This window comes from Macaca fascicularis, chromosome 11, assembly GCF_037993035.2.
Source record: "Macaca fascicularis isolate 582-1 chromosome 11, T2T-MFA8v1.1".
Taxonomy (NCBI): domain Eukaryota; kingdom Metazoa; phylum Chordata; class Mammalia; order Primates; family Cercopithecidae; genus Macaca; species Macaca fascicularis.
This window is the reverse complement of record NC_088385.1, coordinates 101,506,458-101,523,779: the sequence shown is the minus strand read 5'-3', so window position 1 is coordinate 101,523,779 and position 17,322 is coordinate 101,506,458. Positions and strand designations below refer to the sequence as shown.

General features: G+C 39.2%; 1 protein-coding gene across 15 annotated transcripts in view; it reads left to right on the top strand.

The window, feature by feature from the left end:
- Positions 1-10,752: 10,752 nt before the first annotated feature.
- CEP83 (centrosomal protein 83) overlaps positions 10,753-17,322 on the top strand; it is a 163,493-nt gene continuing 156,923 nt past the window's right edge. For 12 of the 15 annotated variants that reach the window (XR_012420492.1, XR_012420491.1, XR_012420494.1 and 9 more), the window contains exon 1: positions 10,753-11,181. The gene's annotated coding sequence lies outside the window, so the exon portion shown is untranslated. Of the gene's footprint in view, positions 11,182-13,149; positions 13,334-17,322 lie in introns of all 15 variants that reach the window. The other 3 variants (XM_005571876.5, XM_045365716.3, XM_015431391.4) reach the window with 1 other exon arrangement.

Here is a 17,322-nt window from a genome sequence, read left to right as displayed (position 1 = left end):
TATGAATAAGGTTGCTCTAAACATTCTTTGTCTAAGTTTTCTTGTGAACTTGCATTTTCATGTCTCTTGGGTAACTAAGTGAAATTGATGAGCCATGAATAAGGTAGAGGAAAGTACAATGAAAAAGAAATTGCAAAGTACTTTTCCAAAATATTTTACACTCACATCAGCACTGTGTAAGTTCCAGCTGTTTCACATCTTTGTTAATGTTTGGGCTACTAGACTTTATTTCAGCACCTGGGAATGTTTGTGAAATGAAATCCACCGTAGATTTAATTTTCATTCCCTTGATGATCAAAGGTATTAAGTACTTCCTCCATTTTTTTTTTATTGTGTTAAAATACACATAACATAAAAACCATTTTGTAGTATACGGTTCCATGGTATTAAATACTGTACATTCATAAATGTTGTGCAACCATCACCAGCATCTATCTCCAGAATTCTCTTTATCTTGTAAAACTGAACCTATACCCATCAAGCAGTAACTTCCCAGATCCCCCACCCCACCAGCCCCTGGCAAACGCAATTCTACTCTCTTGTCCCTGTAATTTTGACTCCTTTAAGTACCTCAGATAAGTGGAATCAGATGGACCAGTACCATTCCATGGCCTGTTAGGAACTGGGCTGCAAAGCAGGGAGTGACAAGTGAGCAAGCAAAGTTTCATTTGTATTTACAGCCATTCCCCATCCCTCACATTACCACCTGAGCTCTACGTCCTGTCAGATCAGCAGCGGCATTAGATTCTCATAGGAATGCGAACTCTATTGTGAACTGTGCATGCGAGGGATCAAGGTTGTGTGCTCCTTATGAGAATCTAATGTCTGATGATCTGTCACTGTCTCCCATCACCCCCAGATGGGAGCATCTAGTTGCAGGAAAACAAGCTCAGGGCTCCCACGGATTCTACATTATGGTGAGTTATGTAATTATTTCATATTAGAATGTAATGATAATAGAAATAAATACACAATAAATGTAATGTGCCTGAATCATCCTGAAACCACCCCGCCTCCCACCAGTCTGTGGAAAAATTGTCTTCCACAAAACTGGTGCCAAAAAGGTTGGGGACCACTGTTTGACTGTATGTATATACCATATATTGCTCATTCATTTATCTGTGGATGGACACTCGGGTTGCTTCCACATTTTAGCTATTGTGAATAATGCTGGTATGAACATGGGTGTGCAAGTATCTTTTTGAGACCTATTTTTTCTTCTAGCTCCATTTCTGAGTATAGATAGACGTATTTTCAATTATTTTAGGTATATACCCGTAAGTGGAATTGCTAGATTATATAACTCTATTTTTAATTTTTTGAGGAGCCTCCATACTGTTTTCTATAATAGCTCTACCATTTTCATTCCCATCAACAGTGCACAAGGATTCCAATTTTTCCACATCCTTGCTAATATTTTTTAAAAATAGTATAGCCACCCTAATGGGTGTGAGGTGGTATCTCATTATACTTTTGATTTGCATCATAATGATTAGTTAAATTGGGCATCTTTTCATGTGCTTATCGGCCATTTGTATGTTTTCTTTGGAGAAATGTCTATTTGTGTCCTTTGCCATCTATTTACTTATTTAGAGATGGAGTCTTGCTCTGTCACCTAGGGTGGAGTGCAGTGGTGTGATCTTGGCTCACTGCAGCCTCTGCCTCCCAGGCTCAAGTGATCCTCCCATTTCAGCCTCCTGAGTAGCTGGGACTATAGGCACACACCACCATGCCTGGCTAATTTTTTGTATTTTTGGTAGAGACGGGGTTTTACCATATTGTCCAGGCTGGTCTCGAACTCTTGAGTTCAAGTGATCTGCCCACCTCAATCTCCCAAAGTGCTGGGATTACAGACATGAGCCACCATGCCTGGCCTCCTTTGCCCATTTTAAAATAGTATTCTTTGTTAGGAGTTCTCTATATATTCTGAATATCAATCACTTATCAGATATTACTTGAAAATATTTTTTCCTATTCTGTGGCTTGCCTTTTTACTCTGTTGATAGTGTCATCTGATAAACAAAATTTTAAAATTTTCATAAAGTGAAATTTGTCTATTTTTTCCTTTGTTGCCTAGGCCTTTGGTTTAATATCTAAGAAATCAATGTCAAATCCAATGCTATGAAGCTTTCATTCTGTATTTTCTTCTAAGAGGTTTATAGTTTTAAGTCTTATATTGATGTCTTTTTATCCTTTTTGAGTTAATTTTTGTATATGGTGTTGGGTAAGGGTTCAACTTCATTCTCGGTCTGGTTTTCCCAGCACTATTTGTTGAAAAGACTGTCCTTTCTGCATTGAATGGTCTTGGTACCCTTGTCAAAAACTATTTGATCATAAATGAGAGAGTTTATTTCTAGGCTCTCCATTCTATTTCATTGTTCTATGTCTGTCTTTACACCAGTACTATACTGTTTTAATTACTATAGCTTTGTAGTAAGTTTTGAAATCAGGAAGTGTGAGTACACAAGGCTTGTTCTTTTTTCAAGATTGTTTTGACTATTTCAGTTCCCTTGAGATTCCATATGAATTTTTAGGATGATTTTTCCATTTCTGCAAAAATTGTCATTGGGATTTTAATAGGGATTGCATAATGTGTTGATCATTTCATATAGTATTGACATTTTAATACTGCCTTCCAGTCCATGAACATAGATGTGTTTCCATTTATTTATATCTTCTTTAATTTATTTTGCATTGTTCACCTCCTTGGTTAATTCCTAAGCATTTTTTTCTTTTTGATGTTATCATACATCAAAATGATACTTTTGGAATTTTCTTTTTAGATTGTTTTTAGTGTATAAATAATAAGAGCTGATTTTTGTGTGTTGACTTTGTATCTTGCTACTTTCTGAATTCATTCATTAGTTCTGTTTTGTGAAATCTTTAGGATTTTCTACAAGATCCTATCATCTGTGATAGGATCTTTTTAAATGTATTATTTAATACAGGATATTGAGGAACTTTTAAATGTATTAGCCATTTGTATATCTTTCATGAAGGGAATGTTCATGTCTTTGCTATTAGCTTAAATGAGTTATCGTTAATAACTATTTTTATTGTTAGCTTGTAGAAGTCCTTTGCCAGATACATATGTAGTGAATATTTCCCAGTCTGTAGCTTAATGGTAACTTTGAAGAGCAAGGTATTCAATAAACTCCAATCTTTCAATTTTTTTTTTGTTTTTATGGTTAGTGCTTTTTGTGTCTCATGCAATAAATACCTGCCTACTCCAAGGTTATTAAGAGATTCTTCTGTTTTCTTTGAGAAGTTTTATGGATCTTGGTTTTATCTTAGGCCTAGGAGGCATCTTGAATTTCTGTGTATGGAGATGAAAGGTTGATGTTCTTTTTATTTTCCCTAAATAGTTATCCAGTTGTTTTAGTAATATTTATTAATCAATTTTTTTTCTTATTGAATTGCTTTGATGCCTTGGTCAAAAATGAAATGACTTTATATGTATAGATTTATTTTTAGACTTTAATCTGTTCTATTTAACTACTAGTCTATCCTTATGGAAATAACAGTCTTGACTACTGTAACTTTATAAAAGGCTTGAAATCAGGTAGTAAGTCTTCCAACTTTGTTCTTTTTAAAGATTATTTTGGCATTCTAGATCCTTCATTTTTTCACATAAGTTTTGGATTTTGTCCTAAAAAAAAAGCCTGCTGGATTTTTTTTTGTGAGATAATTTTATATTTTTATTTCAATAGTTTTTGGAAAAAAGGTGGTTTTGGTTACATGGATAAGTTCCTTAGTGGTGATTTATTAGATTTTGGTGCAACTATCAACCTAGTAGGATACACTGTACTCAATGTGTAGTTTTTTATTCCTTAACCTGCTGGAATTCTGATATGGAAAATATGCATATCAATTTAGGAAGGATAGGATAATATTACTGAGTGTTCCCATCCATGAATATAAAATATTTCTCTATTATTTAAGTCTTCTTTAATTATCTTCTATCCATGTTTTGTGTTTGCTCTTTTTTTTTTGAGACAGGGTCTCATTCTGTCACCCAGGCTGGCGTGCAGTTGCACAATCTCGGCTCACTGCAGCCTCCACCTCCTGGGTTCAAGTGATTATCGTGCCTCAGCCTCCGGAGTAGCTGGGATCACAGGCGCACACCACCACGCTCAGTTAATTTTTGTATTTTTAGTAGAGATGGGGTTTTGCCATGTTGGCCAGGCTGTCTCAAACTCCTGACCTCAAGCAGTCCACCTGCCTCAGCCTCCCAAAGTACTGGAATTACAGGCATGACCCACTGCACCCTGACTCATTTTGTTGTTTTTCAATACAGAGATCTTGCACATCTTTTGTTTATTCCAAGGTTTTGGATGTTTCTGGATACATTACAAATGGTATTGTTTACAATTCCACTTTCTATTGCTAGTATATAGAATTGATTTTTGCTATACTGAGCATGTATCTTATCACTTGTTAAATGAAGTTACTATTTCTCGTACTTTTTTTTTTTTGGACGGAATTTTGCTGTTGTTGCCAAAGCTGGAGTGCAATGGATGATCTCGGCTCACTGCAACCTCCACCTCCCAGGTTCAAGCGATTCTCCTGCCTCAGTCTCCCAAGTAGCTGGGATTACAGGCATGCACCATCACGCCCGGCTAATTTTCTGTAATTTTAGTAGAGACAGAGTTTCTCCATGTTGGTCAGTCCGGTCTCGAACTCCTGACCTCAGGTGATCCACCCACCTTGGCCTCCCAAAGTGCTGGGATTACAGGCATGAACCACTGCACCCAGTCTCTCGTACCTTTTTTATATATTCTATAGTTTTGTATGCATACAATCATATTGTCTGTGAATATAATTTTACAATAGTCTCCCCTTACCTGCAGTTTCGGTTTCTGTGGTTTCAGTTACCTGTGGTCAACCTTGGTCCAAAAATACTAAATGGAAAATTCTAGAAATAGTTCATGTTTTAAACTGCATGCTGTTCTGAGTAGCATGATGAAATCTCATACTACTCTGTTCTGTCGTGCCTGGAATCATCTCTTTGTCTAGTATATCCATGCTGTATATGCTATCCAATGGTTAGTCACTTAGTAGCCAATTTGGTTATAAGATCATCATTATCACGACCCTTGTGTTCAAGGTCAATAGTAGCCTAAAACTATGTCACAATGCCTACCTCATTCACCTTACTTCCTCTTGTCATGTAGGTATTTTATCATCTCACATCATCGCAAGAATAGTACAGTATCTTGGGAGACCAGTCACATACCTTTTATTACAGTATATTATTATAATTATTCTATTTGATTATTGTTGTTAGTCTCTTACTGTGCCTAATTTATAAATTAAACTTTGTCATAGGTATGTATACATAGAAAAAAATAGAGTGTATATAAGGTTTGGTATGATCCATGGTTTCAGGTTTCCACTGGGGGTCTTGGAATGTATCCCCAGCAGATAAGGGGGAACTACTGTACTTATTTCTTCCCATTTTAAAAATTGAGATTTGATTCACATACCATAAAATTCACTTTTAAGGCATATAATTTGGTGATTTTTAGCATATTCACAAAGTTGTACAACCATCACCACTATTTAACTTCAGGATATCTTCATCATTCCAAATATAAACTCCATACTTACTAGCAGTCAATCCCCACTGTCCCGGTCCCCGGCCCCTGACTATTAATCTATTTTCTTTCCCTATGGATTTACCCATTATTAACATTTCATGTAAATGGAATTACATAATATGTGGCTTTCACTTAGCATATGTGTTTAAGGTTCATCAATTTGTAGCATGAATCAGTACTTCATTCCTTTTAATGGAGGAATAGTAATCCATTGTATGGATACACCAGAGTATGAGGGTTCCAATTTCTTCATGTCCTAACACTTGTTCTTGTCCATTCTTTAAAAAAATTCGTCATCCTAGTGAAGTGGTATCACCTGGTTTTGATGTGTATTTCCCTAATGACTAATTACACTGAGCATCTTTTCATGTGCTTATGGCCATTTGTATATCTTCTTTGAAGAAATGTTTATTGAAATCCTTTGTCCATTTTTAAATTGGATTTTTATTGTTGAATTATGAGTTCTTTGTATTCTGAACAGTGCACCCTTACCAGATACATGATTTCCAAAATATTCTGTCCCATTCTGTGGATTGTCTTTTCACTTTCTTGATATTGTTCTTTGAAGCAATTTTTTGAGATGGAGTCTTGCTGTGTTGCCCAGGCTGGAGGGCAGTGGTGCAATCTTGGCTCACTGCAACTTCTGCCCCCTTGGTTCAAGCAACTCTCCTGCCTCAGCCTCCCGAGTAGCTGGGATCACAGGTGCACATCATTATGCCTGGCTAATTTTTGTATTTTGTATTTGAGACGGGTTTTCGCCATATTGACTAGGCTAGTCTTGAACTCCTGACTTCAGGTGATCTGCCTGCCTTGGCCTCCCAAAGTGCTGGGATTACAGGCATGAGCCATGGTGCCCAGCCTGAAGCATAAAGGTTTTGATTTTGATGAAGTTTTTTTTTTTTTTTTTTTTTGAGATGGAGTCTTGCTCTGTCGCCCAGGCTGGAGTGCAGTGGCCGGATCTCAGCTCACTGCAAGCTCTGCCTCCCGGGTTTATGCCATTCTCCTGCCTCAGCCTCCCGAGTAGCTGGGACTACAGGTGCCCACCACCATGCCTGGCTATTGATTTTGATGAAGTTTTAATTTTAATGCATTCATTTTTTCCCTTGGTTGTGCTTTTTGTCACATCAAAGAAGCCACTGCCTAATTCAAGGTGATAAGGATTTAGTTACTTTTTTTTCTAAGAGTTTTATAGTTTGAGCTCTTATGTTTGGATCTTTGGTTCATCTTAATAGTCATAAATGGTGTGAGGTAGAGTTCCAATTTAATTTTTTTGCTCATGTGGCTATCCAGTTTTCCCAGTTCCATTTGTTGAAAAGACTACTGTTTCTCCAATTGAGTTGTATTGGTGTTTTGCTGAAAGTCAACTGACCATAAATATAAGGCTTTATTTCTGGACTCAATTATATTCCATTGATCTGTACTCCTATCTTTATATGAGTATAGTATTATCTTGATTACTGTAGCTTCATAGCAAGTTCTGAAATCAGGATATCTGAGTCTTCCCAATCTTTATGCTTTTTCTTATTGCTTTTTTGCATTGATTAGGGCCTCCAATATCCTAAAAAGAAGCAGTGAGAGCAGAAAATTCTTGTCTTACATTTGTTATTCCTGTTCTTAGGAGAAAAGGATTTAATATTTCACCATTAAGTTTTTCAAATCATTGAGGAAATTCCCTTCTATTCCTAGGCTGCTTAGTTTTTTTTGTTGTTGTTGTTGTTTCTTTTTGTAAACATTAATGGGCTTTGAATTTTGTCAAATCCTTTTTCTGCATTTGTTGAAACAGTTTCTCTTGTTCTGTTAATGTGATAAATTACACTGATTTTTTAACGTTAAATTCACTCTCCTTGGTCATGGTATCTACTAATCCTCTATATTGCAAGTTTCAATCTGCTAATACTTTAAGAATTTATATATATATATTCATGAGGACTATCAGTCTATAATTTTCTTGTAAAATGTTAAATTTTGGTGTCAGGAAAAAAAATGTGGCATGATTATGCTTGCCTCATGAGTATAGAAGTATTTCTCCCTGTTCTATTTTCTGAAATGGTGTAGGATTGGTATTGTCTCCCTTAAATGTCTCATAAAATTCACTGGTGCAGTCATCAAGCTGGAGTTTTCTTTGTGGAAAGTATTTTGCTTATAAATTCAATTTTTTAAATAGACATTGAGACATTTAGATTTTCTTTTCCTTCTTGTGTCACTTTTGGTAATTTGTATTTTTTTTTTTTTTTTTTTTAGGAATTTTTCCATTTTGCTTAAGTTATTGAATTATTGGCATAAAGTTGTTCCAAGTATCCCTTTAATATCTATGGGATTTCATTAGCATTTTGGCTATGTTAAAATTAAAACTTCTATACACAAATATAGATGACAATAAATCAAAAGAAATGTGTAACATGTAGCAGAAAAAGGATATATGTGCATGTGTATATGTATGGCAGGAGCAAACAATCTATTGGCACAGAAGGAATTACACTGTAGTGTGACAAATACCATGACAGGCACACAGAGAACACACAGAATGGGTACCCAGTCCAATATGGGGAATCAAAACTATGATGTCCAAGTGGTAGGTTAGCTTGTCCAACTATAGGTAAATGAATATAATCAAATTTATAGACACAAGAAAGCTGAGACTCAGATCCCCAGACATAGTTACTTCATCATGATTACCTACTTGTTGAGGTCAAGAGTCAACTGGCTCCCTTTTCACTGGCACAGCTTTAATTACAAAATAAAACACAACTTTGTTTTTGTAAAATAATAAATTACAAAAAACACCAACAAGATAAAAAGTCCAAAAGACAAAATAAAATGTAAACCACCTGTATTTTGACCTCCTTCCACATATTTTTGTACACTTATATTAACATAGGTACACATATATATTCACATTAGGACAGCACTGTACTTGCTAAATTATATTGTTTTTTTTTTTTTTTTTTTTTTTTTCCTGAGGTGAAACTATACTTTTTGACATATTTTAATGCAAATAAAGAACTTTACATCAGTTTTTAATGGGTCAAGAGTACTCCATTGCATGTACCAACCGTAATTTCCTTAACTAGTGTCCTAGTGATGGACACTTGTTTCTAGAAGCATTATTTTTAAAAAAGGTGGCAAAGAGTATCCTTGTGATTTTCTTATTTCCTTAGGGCATATGCTTCAGAAATAAGACAGCTATGGGGCAAAGGCTAAAGCATATGTTAAATTTTGGTAAATAGGGTTGTACCAATTTCACCTTCAAACCAAAAATGCCTGACAGTAATTGTATCCCATACTCCTATCAACAATGATAGACAAAAAACAACTGTTTGGAAGTGGGACAACCTTATGTTTTTTAACTGAATATTTGTTTTTTTTGGCTTAGGAATGTTCTATTGGCATTTTTTGTCAATTTTAGTAATTGGAGTGTTTAAGTTTTTAATTGATTTCTAAGAGCTCTTTGTATATTATGAATCCTTTTTGCACATGATTTTAATGTATTTTCCACTGGTTCACTGTTTTCTAACTTTGTAGATTATAATCTTCGTGTAGTTAAATTTGCGTTTTTTTCTTTTTTTTTTTTGAGACAGTTTCGCTCTTGTTGCCCAGGCTGGAGTGCAATGGCGCGATCTCGGCTCACTGCAACCTCCGCCTCCCGGGTTCAAGTGATTCTCCTGCCTCCTCCTCCCGAGTAGCTGGGATTTCAGGGCGCCCGCCACCACGCCCGGCTAATTTTTTGTATTTTTAGTAGATGAGGTTTCACCATATTGGCCAGGGTGGTCTCAAACTCCTGACCTCAGGTGATCTACCTGCCTTGGCCTCCCAGAGTGCTGGGATTACAGGCGTGAGCCACCGCCATTTCCCGAATAATCTTTTTCCTACTGACCAGTAATTTGTAATGTATAGTTTACTGGTTACCACTGAGATTTCTGGAGTTGTCTGGCTCCAACGCTTAAAAGTAATGGTCTTGGGCAACTCTGTAAAATGGAGATAACAATTGCACCTACCTTACAGAGATGGGAGAGTTAAATAAGATAACCTGAAAAAGTACGCCAGTACTTGACACACAAATTCTCAGCAAATGTGAGCTACTGTTACCATACTAAACACTCACACATACACGGGAATTTCTGGATTCTCTATTCTATCTCCCATGTCTCATCTATGTAATCCATCCAGCAACATTCCATTACTACCCCACTGTCCTTTTTTCCCTCTTAAGAGACACGGTCCTTTCTAAGGGCCCGTTTTCCCTCATTTCAACAAAAAAATCACCTCACAGTTGCCTAATAACTAGAGCCTGAAAATCATAACCTTGGGGGTAAAAATAAGCTTTGCTTCACAAAGTAGTGAGAATCAAGGCACTGAACAAACGCGGGGATGGGAAGGTGTCTGTTTCTTCCAACACGTATTTTGAAAGGCTGACCGCCTACTTTGTTTCCGCCTTTGAATGATCATGGAAGTTCTCAAAAGCTAGCATCTCCTCTTCCAACTCCTGTTTACAGCCTTAAGACAAGTAGTTCCCCATGTGACCCCAGGTGGGCCCTGAAGTTGGGATAACCAGGACAGGAGACTTGGAGCAAGAGGTGCGGGGGCGAGGAGGGCTCTCTCTGGGTAGTTGGTCCCGACCTGAGGTTACCTCGCGGCAAGCTGAGCCAACTCCCCATTCGTGGGCTGACGCCCAGCCGCGGCAGGCAGGCGGCTTCGGGAACGCATATCTGCACACACTGGGACGATGGCAGGCGGGCGAAGGGAGAGAGGGTGGCGGCAGGACTACCATTTGAGGCTCTCAAAGAGTGTGGGGAAGAGGGAAGGACAGGCGCGAAAAGAAGGAAAACCCCTGGAGACGCTGTGTCGGCCTGAGGCTAGGGAGACTGGCTTCGCGCTCCAACGATGCGCGTCACTCTGCCTCTCAGAGGCAAGTGCCTGGGGCTCGATTTTCCATCCCCAGAAGCTCTGTGGATCTCTGAGCCCACCCAGGGCCCTCCAGGAACGCCTTCGGGAACGCATCCCAGCCCCGCCGCTACCGCAGTCACCGGTGACCGCTCCCGCCTCGGTTTGTTTGTCTCCTCCCTCTAACGGCTCCGGCAGCATCTGGCGTCCGTGGCGTCGGTGACGTCGGCGTGGGGGTGGGACTTCCTGCTTCGCGCGCCGCTGGGCCGCTGGACAGAGCCCGCTCCTCCAAGCTGGAGGGGCGGTGCGATGAGGCGGCTTCGGGCCCGGACGTCAGCACGGGGGGTGGCGCCGCACCCCTGAGGAGCGTGGTCCACGCGGAAGAGCGGGGCTTTTCACCGCCGCCGCCGCCCTCGGACCTCTCCCGGGATACTTCACATTTCCCTAGGGACAGGAGCCCGAGGGGTCCGCTCGGCCCTCCTCCTCTTCAGCTTGCGCCGCGAGCTAAAGAGCTAGGCGTGGCGGGCTGGGCCGACACCCCGCTGTAGGACTGTAACCCTTAGTCCCAATGCCTCCGTAAGCGGAGTTGAGTGGGTGCAGGTGGTTGGAGCTGTGGAGGTGTCCCCGGTGGCGAGCGCGGCCAGAACTGCGGTCACTTAAGTTTTCTGTGTGCGCGTTTCAAGGAGCATGCGTGCGTCTGGTATGTAACCTCTCTTTCTGGGCACGGCGTCTTGTTTGTATTTTGGAATACTCGTTTTGTCCCTCCACAAACTGCCCTTGAATCCTTTTTTTATTTTCCTCGTAAAGTAGTGGGAGCTCGTGCTAGAAAAGTAGGCAGAGAGATTTGTTCTGAAGCCAGTTGGACGCACGTGAAACTCTTTATGGAGCTTTTGGATGCACTCTGGCTTGGTGGTTGTGTAGCCAGTTTGGTAATTGGCCAAACGTTTAAGTACCTCCAGCTTAATTTACGATGAAAAAGCTGTGCTACCATTTTCCTTGGCTTTGAAGACAATTTGAATGAACCGTGATGTCGACTGTCATTACTGAGATAATACCTAAAATATGTTAGCGTATGCCGGGTTTAAATACTTTGGTGAATCCTCAGTGTCCAAATATTTTGACCATAATCAATGGCCATTTTGCTCTTAAAAATATCCACTGCTAAGTATTTTTAAAGCCTTTAGTTAGTTGAAATGAGGAAGCTCTTTCAAATCTTACAGATGTCTAGGATGAGGAGAGACTTGTCCGAATTTCGTCTATATGATACTTAAAATCTATTCAGACTTTGAGCAGCTCTAAAACAGAGTAGGTTGTTAAAGCAGTGCTTCTGTTACCAAGCAACATCTCTGTAAACAAGTCTGATATTTAAAACACAGTAAATGTATCTATCCTACAGTTACCTGGATTCAGAATTCTCCATATTTATGAGTTTAGCTTGTAAGTGGTTAGAATTAATACTCACCTTTTGTATTGAGGTTTGATTTCAAACTCAGTTTGTTCAGAATTGTTAGAGTGCTTTATTTATTTATTTAAGACCGAGTCTCGCTCTGTCGCCCAGGCTGGAGTGCAGTAGCGCCATCTTGGCTCACTGCAACCTCCGCCTCTTGCGTTCAAGCAATTCTCCTGCCTCAGCCTCCTGAGTAGCTGGGATTACAGGCGCGCGCCACCACGCCTGGCTAATTTGTGTATTTTTAGTAGAGATGGGGTTTCACCATGTTGGCCAGGCTGGTCTCGAACTCCCGACCTCAGGTGATCCACCCACCTGGGCCTCCCAAATTACTGGGATTACAGGTGTGAGCCACTGCACCAGGCCAGAATACTTTATATTACAGGTGTCACACAGAACTCTCCTGAGAGTTGCAAATGGTTTTGAGTTGTCCTTTGGTTATTTAGGACAGAGTATGCTGGGTGTTCCCCTTACTTTGAGTGTTTTCTTTCCAGATCAGATGAAGTGTGCAGACTGTATTTAGAACATTCTCAGATAATAGTGAAATACAATTTAGAATTCCATGCAGCACTGGGAGAATGAAACACTGATTATTCACAGGTAGTTTTTTTTTTTGAGACAGAGTTTCATTCTTGTCGCCCAGGTTGTAATGCAATGGTGTGATCTCTGCTCACTGCAACTTCCGCCTCCCGGTTTCAAGCGATTCTCACATCTCAGCCTCCCGAGTAGCTGGGGTTACAGGCGCATGCCACCATGCCCTGCTAATTTTTGTGTTTTTGGTAGAGATGGGATTTCACCATATTGCCCAGGCTGGTCACGAACTCCTGACCTCAGGCGATCTGCCCCCCTTGGCCTCCCAAAGTGCTGGGATTACAGGCATGAGCCAGTGTGCCTGGCCTATTCACAGGTAGTTTTTAATCCTTGGTTTACCAGTCACCTCACTGTCTCCTCTTATTGAACCCTTAATGATATAATTTTTGTGGCAAGTTGTTTTCAGAACACTTTGAATGATCTTTTGAATCAGTAACCTTTCAAGTAAGCAAGTATGTGAGAAAATCTGAGACAGGATGAGACTAAATGACTTCTTTGAAATCTATTAATAATGGGAATTGGAACTTGAAGTTTAATGTTCTTTATGTCAGATGCTCTTATGTATTGCTAAAATCCATGGACTTCATTTTAGTTCTCTCCTTTTTTCTTTTCTATATGCTGATGTTGAAGTAATGAAATATTCAAAAGTTGGGCAAGACGGAGAAGAAGAAAAATCAAGAATGACTCGTATAATCCTTAGTAATCAGAAATCAGCATTGTGTCATGGGATGTTCTAATTCAAGAAGCTTAGAATGAAATCTTAACAGAAAGATTAGTGAATTTTAGTGGCTTGTCAGAATTTCCCCACCCCCAGGTACTGTCTCTTTGCCTAAAGTAAATGAGCTTGCTTTTAATTTTGTCATACATAATGTATTAGGTTCAGTAAGTAAATTGCCCACATTGTTTAACCTGTATGTGCTTTTAGGGAATGTGTGTAAATATGTGTAAAAAACTTCCTATTAATCCAAGTTCACATTTCTTGACTTAAGCTGAACGCTTCGAAATCCTCTCACCTTGCCTTTTCAAGCATATGTTCTTCATGGAAAAGGTGTCTCTGCCCAGATTGGTTTCTTCACTATCCCCTTAAGCCTGCTCCGTACTTTATCCTTTCCATATTAGTCTGCATGTCCTGATCTTGTTCCCTTCTTTCTTAAAATCTAAATTGTACCTTTTCTATAAGGTTCAACTCCACCATGACCTCATACATACATAGGAATAGTATGTATTTGTGAGTTATATTTATTTGATACTTACACTTTTTGTTGTATTATTTTGACTTTTTTGACTTCCTAACTAGATTATAAGCTTATTAAGGGCAGGACTTTCAGATCTCAGTGAGCTGTATCCTTAGTCTTTTCCAAATAGAAATTGCTGGATAAATATTTCTTAAGGATGACTGATTAGGCTTTGTGTCCCCACCCAAATCTCACCTTGAATTATAATCTCCATAATCCCCATGTGTCAGGGGAGAGACCAGGTGGAGGGAATTGGATCATGGCAGCAATTTCCCCCATGCTGTTCTCGCGACAGTGAGTTCTCATGAGATGTGATGGTTTTATAAGTGAAGTGTTTGGTAGTTCCTCCTATGTCCATTCTCCTTCCTGCTACATTGCGAAGAAGGTGCCTTGCTTTCCCTTCACCTTCTGCCATGATTTTAAGTTTTCTGAGACCTCTCCACCCATGTGGAACTGTGAATCAATTAAACCTCTTTCCTTTACAAATTACCCAATCTCAGGCAGTTCTTTATAGCAATATGAAATGGACTAATACAATGACAAATATGCATTTCTACTCTCCCCCCTTTTGTAAGTATTGTGAAAGTAAGGTTGTTGAGAGAAGAGAGTAACTGAAGGAGAAATGGCAACAGTGAACTATAAAAAAGATTAAAGAGTAGGAAATCAGAAATAAAGATTCTGTTCCTAGAAAGTGAGTATTTGAGAATTTCCCATGGCAATACCAGCAGTAAGGACTCTCAGGAATGCTGGTACTATTCTTCAGTGGGCTTGGGGAGTTTGGTCAATTTCCTGGTTCCTAGTAGAATATTAGTTTATTTATTATATATTTTTTTCATCAGGACTCCCCTCTCTAGGTCATGGAGAGATCACTGACTGTCAAGTCTAGTACTGTTTCTTTCTTTTTTTTTTTTTTTTTTTGAGATGGAGTCTTGCTCTGTCTCCCAGGCTGGAGTGCAGTGGTGCAATCTTGGCTCACTGCAACCTCAAACCTGTGGGCTTATGCCGTTCTCCTGCCTCAGCCTCCCAAGTGGCTGGGGCTACAGGTGCATGCCACCACACCTGGCTTTTTTTTTGTATTTTGAGTAGAGACAGTGTTTCACCACATTTACCAGGCTGGTCTCAGAACTCCTGGCCTCAAGTGATCCACTCACCTTGACCTCCCAAAGTGCTGGAATCGTAGGTGTGAGCCACCATGCCTGGTCTACTATTTCTTTTAACTGAGCTATAATCCAGGATGGAAGAAATTAAGAAAGGAAATGCCCAGTTATTTGCCTTCTGTATATTGTGACTTCAGATTGCTTTTGGACTAAAATTCAGAGTTAGTAGGAGCCTAAACCTGACCATTCCCTTTTGGAAAGCACATATCTGTCTCAAAATATGTCTATAAAATATCCATGTAGTTTTTACAGTCTCAACAAAAATCCTGTATCTGATGCTTATAACAAAGAGTTACTTCAGTTGAAGGTATAAAAAGTGAAGTTGAGTCTCAGAATGCTTTCATAAATATTCGTTTGATTCAGTTATTTCTTGAGTGAATTTGCCATTCTGGCTTCTGAGTTGTTGCCCAGTAACACAATTGCAGTATAATGTAGCAACCCTTGAAAACAGTAGCATTAAACTATAGGGATTTTCCCGATGAAGTTGCATTGCCTATCTCTGATGTTCATAATCAGCCTCTCTCAAGTGTGATTGCATTTTGTTTTAAGGCAGCTATTTCAGATATTGTTAAACTTAAGGGGCATACAATATATGGTCTTAAGGATATTTTTTAGAGTACTGACGAATTATAACTTCTTGCACATTGTTTTACATAGAGATGCATGATAACTATGTATTGAATTATTTTGTGGGTGAAGGACACGTGAAAATACTGGTTTAATTAAAGATTATTCTGGGCAGAAAAACTATTACGTAATAACAGACTTCTCTACAACTGATATAGCCAGCCAGAGCTGGGGTGGATGAAGTTGAAATGGTTCTTTGTAACATTTTTGTATGACTTCTAGAACTTCATAGAAAGCTTAGATCAATAAGCACAATTTAATAGGCACTGTAATTTTTTTTTTTTTTTTGAGACGTAGTCTCACTCTGTCTGCAGGCTGGAGTGCAGTGGTGTGATCTCGGCTCACTGCAACCTCCGCTTCCCGGGTTTAAGCAATTCTCCTGCCTTACCCTTCCCAAGCAGCTGGGACTACAGGCACGTGCCACCATGCCCGGCTAATTTTTTGATTTTTAAGAGAGATGGAATTTCACCGTGTTAGCCAGGGTGGTCTCGATCTCCTGACCTTATGATCCACCCACCTTGGCCTCCCAAAGTGCTGGGATTACAGGTGTGAGCCACTGCGCCCGGCCTAGGCATTGTAATTTTGTGGGAAGAGAATTGTGATTCAGGAGACCAAGGCTTGACTGGGTGAGTCACTTCACCTTTCATGGCCTATCTTCTCATTTGAAAACATAAATCTCTGAAAGTTTCCTTCAGAAATTGTATGCTTCCAATTTAAAGCAAATTTTATTTCTCCTGTTTATGGGTTTAATCAATATTTGAGTGCCTATTATGTGTCTTGCGCTATGCTAGGCACTGGGGGGATTGTGAATAAGACATAGTGCTAAGTCTCCAGCACCTTATTGTCTGATGGGAGAAATGGACAAAGTAATTAGTAATTTGTAACAAAGCGTGTTAAATTTCATAAGGATAGGTAAGAATGTGTTCTGGGACATGTAGGAAGGATACCTGGCCTAGAACTAGAAAGAATATGCTACAATTGAGGACTGTCTCTTTAGAATCTTGTAAGTGTAGTTTGTAGGGTGTACTTGGCCTGGAGGGAGTTAGTCAAAGAAAACTAGGGAGACATTTCTTGAAGTTGGAGAGAGAGAAGAGTCATCAACGTTAGCGGTAGTTGAAATATCAGGTATAGGTTAGGTTCCTAGAGAGAGTTGTGTAGAATCAGAAGGGAGCTTGTGAACACCAGAATGTAATAGGAAGGGGGAGAAAGAAAGCAGGGAGAAAAACCAGAGTAGGGTAAGGTTTTGGAAACCTTATCAATGTGAAGGAATGCACATCACATTTAGTTTATTGATTAAGTGGAAATTGTTGCTCAAGAAACATTGAGTGTGTAGTCCTATAAACGTAAACCCATCTAAATAAAGATGCCCTCTACAAAGATCTGAACCTACAAATGGGGGTAATTTAAGTTCTTGCTTAGCAGCATAACAGAGGAAAGAGCCTGGATCCTGAGAGTGAAGGTTAGATTACTAGCTTCATAACTTTTTGAACCAGTTACTTAGTTTTTTGGTCCTCATTGTCTTAATGTGTAAAATGATATATATATATATATATTTTTTTTTTTTACAAGAGTCTTGTATGGATTAAAACAAGGTAAGTTGTAAACCTGACTTTTAGTGGGCATTCTTTATTCATTTTTATCTGTGCCATTATTAATGACTCTTCTGAACTACATACCCTTCTTTTCCTTCCCCATCCCCAGTCATATTCTTTTATCCTTCAAGATCCACCAAAATTCCTTTGATATCTTCCTGTATGGATGATATTCCAAATTTTCTGTAATGG